The following is a 7,113-nucleotide window of genomic DNA, read 5'->3' as shown; positions in this document are numbered from 1 at the left end:
GTCTGTGTGCCCGATATTTTAGCTAACACTAAACTTTCTGCACAACTGTCTGCATTGTGCTTAAGTTTAAATGAGTTAAATATGTTTGCATACCCAATTTTAAGTAAAATTACACAAAAAACAATATTGTACATTTATTTTTGGAATGTTTTGCTTTTTACAGCTTTCCTTTTGGGGACAGAAAAAGGTTGCACAAATGGGTGGAAAATGTGAGAAGAAAAAACTGGACACCCAATGACAACTCCAGGCTGTGTGCTCTTCACTTTGAGGAGAAATCTTTCATTTTGCGTGGTGAGAGAAAGTGCCTAACTTCAACAGCTGTCCCAACCATTTTTAGTTTCTTCAAATCAGGTAAGAGCATGTCTACCAAACAAAAGGTAAGTGAGTCACACACACACACACACACACACGTGATTTTGATCAAATCTTTGACCACACATATTCTAAAAAATGTAAAGAGGTGTCAGAGATCTTGGAAGAAGACAGTTTTCTCGTGATTCAGGAACCATGTGACAGCCATACTGTGTCTGATGTAGATGTAGAGGTCACAAATGATGTACAGATCACCAATGATGAAGAGGTCACAAATGATGAAGAGGTCAGAGCAACAATGAAGGGATTTTACATTGACTGTTCAGTTAACATGTTCAATGTTAAAATATTCACATGAAAAAAACTTGAAAATCATTACAGCAGACGTAAAAAAAAATTTATAAGAAAGTCTTGAAAGTTATCTTGAAATCATTTATGAGGATACTCATTATAATATTGATGAAGTGTTATTTCATGTTTTGTTGGCTGTTTCAAGGGTTTATTTAGTTTGTTGTGACACAATCTAAGGTTCAATTTGTAAAGAAATAAAAGTTCTTGTGAAAAAAGATAGTGGTCAAAGTGATATTAGTGTTATTTGTGTTTGTGTTTTTTGTAGTCTTGTCTGGATTTGTCCTGTTCGTTTCTGGTCTGTGTTTGTGTTCCCACTCTTGGCCTGCACCTTGTCGTGGTGAGTGGGCTTTTAACTAAGACAGGCCAATTATATATATTGTGTGAAGCCAGCAAAACAGTCATTATTATGAGAATTATAACTGAAGCACACTAAATAATACACCATCAGTCACCTTTTGCTTTTCTGTTATTAATCTAATGTGTGTTATGTCAAGCCTCCACAGTGGCGTGTTGCAGTCAGGATGAGACGAACAAGGTGAATGGATGGACGGATTGATGAGCCCAGCGAGCCTCCACCATCCACAGACAAGCCAGTCCCATTTTCCACCCAGAAGGATGTCTCTTCCATCTATCTTTGCCTGCCAGGGAAATGCAACCAAACATAGTAATTACAGATGGTGTTGTCTCTGTTAAAGTGACACATGAAAAAAACAATATATATATGTATATATATATGTATATATATATATATATATATATATATATATATATATACATATACATATATATATGTACATATGTTTTGTGATTCATGTTCATGACAATAACAATCGAACAGATTTTCTTCATTCTTCCAATGAGTTTCGCAAACAAACATGGAATTTTCCCTGGATCATACTAATACGTTTGTAGATTATATAAAGAAAATTATAAAACACATTTTTTGCGGTTTTATATTAAAGCAGATAGTCAAACGTAAATGTAGCGTGGTAATGTTGCGAAGACACATTTATTTTTGTTTTTCTTTGTTTCTTTAGAAGCTTTTATTTTGGTTTTCTGTGGAAACACAACAGACAACACACATGTTAACGTCCGCTACTACGGTTCGCTCCGTATAGGTCTCACGAGCCACTTGAGAGACTTCCTCTCGAGCGTTATCTACTTTTTACATTTCAAAACACAGATCCATACCCGACTTCGACTTGAACTTATTAATCATGTCGTTTCCCACATTCAATCTTACTCGTATACATTTAAATATTCACATTTCTACTGAATAAACATCCCATAACGTTAAACGAACACTAACGTAACCGAGCGTCAACCCCGCCTCCTGGTAACCTAGCAACGGGCTAGCCGTTGTTTCCTCTTCGCTAGGTAATCACTCGGAGACGATACATTCAAAACGTAAATTTAACTCACATACCCTCGATCTCAGACTTCAATTACGAAACAGCCACACATACATTTGCTCTTATTTTCAACCCTTTCCCCTTCTCACCTGTGGAAGCACAACAGATAACACACACGTTAACGTCCGCTACAACGGTTCGCTCCACATAGGTCTCACGAGCCACTTGAGAGACCTCTCTAGCGTTATTCCCCGGGGCGAACACGACCTCCACTGGCAGAAGTGGGTAACTGCACCCTGCTCACTGATCACTCTCACACACGCCACAAACCACAACAAAAGCAGGAACAGTGCTTTGCCACAATTATGCTACATAAACACGTCCTGGTCCCCTCTGGATCCTCTTTTCCGGTCCTCGCGATCACTCTCTTGGCTGCGGTGGGCATGGTTCTGCCCGCGGTGTCTTCCTTTGTCAGGGCATTCTCTGGCCCAGTGACCCATTCGGCCGCAGATGTGGCACGCCCCCTTTTCGCCTCTATCTCCGCTAGTCGCCCTTCGTCAGTTGTCGTTGTTCCTGTAGGGCCGTCTCGCCGTGTCACTGAGGTGCTTCATCATGGTGAGGGAGGCACGCTTTATCTTCTTGTCCTCTGCATCGCTGGCCTCCTGCAGAAGCCTCTCAGCGTGCACTGCATGACGTCGGACCTCTGTCAGCCGGGCATCTTCAATCCCCACGCAGCAGCTTCTGTTAACTGCTTTGGCGATCTGGGGGAGCAGCCCTTGTCTGAAAGCAGTGATGAGGCTGGCCGTTTGGTTGACGGCAGTCCTGATGAACGTGGCGACGCTGCGGCGTCGGTGCTGGAGTGCGCAGGGTTGTACGGTGGTAGCGTTGGATGAGGGCAGGCGGGAGGAGGGAAGACAGGCATGTCCAGGAGAGGGTCCCTCAGGCCTGTAAGAGAAGGATACAGACGATTTGGTGCATTTGAATGCTCGTGTGTGAGTGGCTCCTTTTCTCCCTCCTCTGGGGAGTGTGTGTGAGTGTGTGCACCCTCTGCCGTTATCTCTGTCACCCCTGTGCTCCAGCGCCCAGCGCTGTTCACACGTTTCTTTACTTGTTTCCTGTCCCTGACCTCTGCTTCAGGTTTCCAGAATGAAAAACACCTTTCATGATCTTTGATGATTTGAATCTCCCACCTGTTTGGGTTTTTCTTTTTTGTAACCTTTCCCTTGGCTATATTCAGTTTATCCCGGAGGTTTCTCAATTCCTCCATACTCAGTGATCCCCCCTCTGGGAAACCATACTTTTCAACCCAAACATCCAACATATCAAGACAATCTGGACCGTATTTTTTCCGCATGTCGTCCACAATTTGTCCCCCCTGGGGAACTGCAGCAGTCACTTTGCTCTGGTTCTTCCCCATCCCTGTCTAGACTTATTACTTGTAGCTGCACAGGCGTCCCTGTGCCCCCTTTTTTTACTCAGGCGCAAAAAGGTAGAGAAAAAATTCACCCCTTCGGTACTTAGTCACCAAAGGTTTTGCCCGCTCAGCCCTCACCAACCTTCTTGGATATCTGGTGAGCGGGACAGGCCCGCGATATGACCTTGACTGGCGCGATATTATGATTTAGCGTACGTTACGCTCAACGTCATTCCGTGCGGCAGGTAAAAAAAAAGGTGGTGTTGTCCCGGGTGTCCCAATTCCATCGCAAGCCCATCGGAGCCGATTATCACCCGGGTCGTTTGTCGGGTTGGTTGACCCGTTTTGTCGTGCAACAGCTGCAACTGCAAACTGCAGGCTTCAATTTACCGACGCCTTACACATGTGATGGCATGGAGACTGTGCATTGTAGCAACATCAGTCCCCTCAGAGAGAATCTTCTCCAAAACAGGGCAGATATTTACAGAGAGAAGAAACAGGATCAGCCGCACAAAGATGAGGCTCTTGGTTTTTCTCATTGTCAATCTTCACTAAAGGACAAAACTGTTATCTGAATGCTGAGGTTTTTTTTTTCTTTTTGTTTTACACATTTTAATTCATATTTTGTTGTGTGAGTTTCTGTAAGCGTATGTTGTTTGACTTTACATTTGTGTAGTAGTAAAAAACTAAACGTTTAAAATTGGTAATAGTTATTTAGATAGAGGCACCGAGACCCACCTGTGGGTCATAACACCCCCTCTCTTAAGAACTAAACCCTATTAACATACCTACAAACAAAACTAAACAAGAAAAACCTCAGTTCCCCTGAAATAAGAATTCCGCAGCTAGTCCACATGTACACGTGATAACGCATCTGCCAACACATTATCAACCCCCCTTCCTGTGGCAAATCTGGAGATTGAAGTCTTGCAGGAGCAGAGACCACCACATCTACGGCTGGTTTGATTGCGCATCCTATCCAGGACCACGAGGGCATTATAGTCTGTAAAAACCTGACCCCAAATTAACATCAAGATGGGCATTGTCAGAAGGAGAGCCAAAGCTTCTTTCTTAACTTCCCAGAATGGACTCTGTGTGCGTGCTGCTTACTTGTGGCATGTCCCTCTACTTCTATGTCATGGTGCAAAACTGACGTACGGCGGGGGTGGTCAGAAAACAATAGTGGGTGGCTCTCAATTAATTTAACAATATCATGACGGGCTGATGCAGGCAAATGGGACAAAAACGAGCTTAAGTTATTCATAATTTCAGAGTTTCCCAGGCGCGCCGAAGGAACACCGATTTCTTTTTTTCAATGAGCCCTCCCTCCGCCAATGGGCACGGAGGGGGCGGAGGCTCAGGCGACACATTTTTCCGAGCGACGTAACGCCCGGTTCACACTGGACGCGGAAGCGCCACGAAGCGCCGCGAAGCGCCGAGCTCTTCCATTCGGCGCCCATGTTAAGCAATGTAGTAGTTCACACCAGACGCGAACAGGCGCGCGGCTCCCCTCGCGGATCGCGCCATGCATTTAACGTCAGTTCACTGGACGTGGAAGCGAAGCGCCGCCGAGCGCTTCCATTCGGCGCCGACGTTAATCAATGTGGTGGTTGCGCGGCTCGCGGCATGCATTTGTTGTTTTGGCGTCTGCTCTATTTCGTGCGCGAGCTGCGAGCGGTCCTCGTCAATAGTACAGGAAGTCGCTCAATAAAAACGAGAAAATCCGGTGAATTTTCAAAATAAACTAATTTCAAAATAAAAACCCAATGACAAATTCGATCATATATCATATTTGTATGTTATATTTGTCAGTACATTGTATCAGAGTGCGAGAGAGATTAAACACACACACACACACACACACACACACACACACACACACACAGAGGAAGACTTGATCAAAATACGTCTGTTTGATCCTAGAGATGCCGGTCAATGATCATTATGAAAGAGGTCTTTGTCTTGAGATGGACACCTGAGTGCGTGTTTCTATTTATTTACACACACACGCACAAAAGTGAGCTATGGAGCGGGCTGGCTACGGGGCGAGGGGGGGCGATGACGAAAATGATTTTTTTTATTTAATTTTTTAAATAAAAGTGAAAAAGTGGGAGTGAAAAAAAGAGAGCAGAAGCGCTTGTCGACCGTCGCGGAGCTGTTCGCGTCTGGTGTGAACCAGTTGGAGCCTCGCTCGCGAAATTCGTTGGCGCGGCGCTTCGCGGTGCTTCCGCTTCCATTGAAATGAATGGCACGAGCCGTTCGCCTGTTTGCGTCTGGTCTGAACCACTACATTCAGTGCGTTTACATGGCACTAGAGAAAATTGAATTATTGCCTTAGTCCGATTATGATCGGAGAACTCACGTGCATGTAAACACCTTACTCCGATTATGATTGGAGTTTGAGAACTCCGATTGGAATCGGAGAACTCCGATTGAGACACCCAGATAATGCGATTGGAATTCAAATTTCTCTGCCATGTATACGCCTTAATCGGACTATTAACTGGACAATGCGAGTGCGCATGCGCCACGCATCGCTCTCGCGACTCATGACCGCACAACTACGTCGTCTAACAAAACAGACGGCGCGAAACAACCTGGCAAACGTGAATAAGAATGTTGACATTTGGAGAGAGGATGAGACCGGGGCGATGCTTTCTCTTCTAAAAGAGATGGACATATTAAAATAACGCGCAACGGAGACCTTTTTAAAAAGGGTAGCGCAGCAAATGCAGGGCTCCGGCTTTGCGCACCCCTGAACAAATACGTATTCCTTCGAATTTATATTTCTACCTTTTCGTTCACATTTTTTGTAAATTAGAAGAATTTTAACTTTGTAAATAAAAGCACAGCAAAGAGATGTTTTCCTGATTTGTTTTTATTTGGGTAATTTCGCTGTTATTCTGCTGGAAACGGCGTGCAGCGGCACCAGCTTCCTCCACGGTCGGCACTTTAATGAGCGTGTGTATAACTGAAGACACCGTTCCTTTGCAAAACCTGTACACAAACTCTCCCACCAGTCTGCTCTGAACCCGAATCCAACAAGAACGAGAGTTTGGGGTCCGTAGCGACGGCACAAAGCGTAGCATCGAAGTGTTGTTGTAGCCCTCCAACAGCAAACAACGTTCTTGTCTGCCTTTTAAAATAACCAGGAGCACAAGAAATAGGGTACACCTTATCTGCAAAGCAAGTAACACGTACATTATGAACTATCGTTCCATATCATAATAGATTTAATATGTCAACCGAAAGCAGCTGACCGGCTGAAAAGACTCACTCCACCCCCTAGTGTTGTGAGGAGGACCCGTCAATAATTTGAATTTCTCAGCTGCATGTATACGGGGACCAAGGTGAGAACTCCGATTGGACGAGAAAACCGAATGATTGCTTAGTCCGATTAAGCTCTGCATGTAAACGCACTGATTGATTAACATGGGCGCTGAATGGAAGCGCTTGGCGATTTGCAGCACTTCACTTCGCGGCGATTCGCAGCGCTTCACTTCGCTTCGCGGCGCTTCCGCGTCCTGTGTGAACTGGGCGTAACTTTTCAACATTTTGACGTGGCAGACGCGGGACGATCGTTTTCTATCAGGAGTGTGCACTACATAATCTGTATCGGAAAGTTTGCGCTCCACGACATACGGACCAGAAAAACCAGCCTGCAAACCGGAACCGGGTAACGGC

Source organism: Nelusetta ayraudi, unplaced genomic scaffold (genome assembly GCF_046127955.1).
Source record: "Nelusetta ayraudi isolate G7.1 ecotype Tasmania unplaced genomic scaffold, CSIRO-AGI_Nayr_v1 ptg000179l, whole genome shotgun sequence".
In the NCBI taxonomy this organism is placed as follows: domain Eukaryota; kingdom Metazoa; phylum Chordata; class Actinopteri; order Tetraodontiformes; family Monacanthidae; genus Nelusetta; species Nelusetta ayraudi.
The sequence above is the reverse complement of the archived record's forward strand: the minus strand, read 5'-3'. Positions refer to the sequence as shown.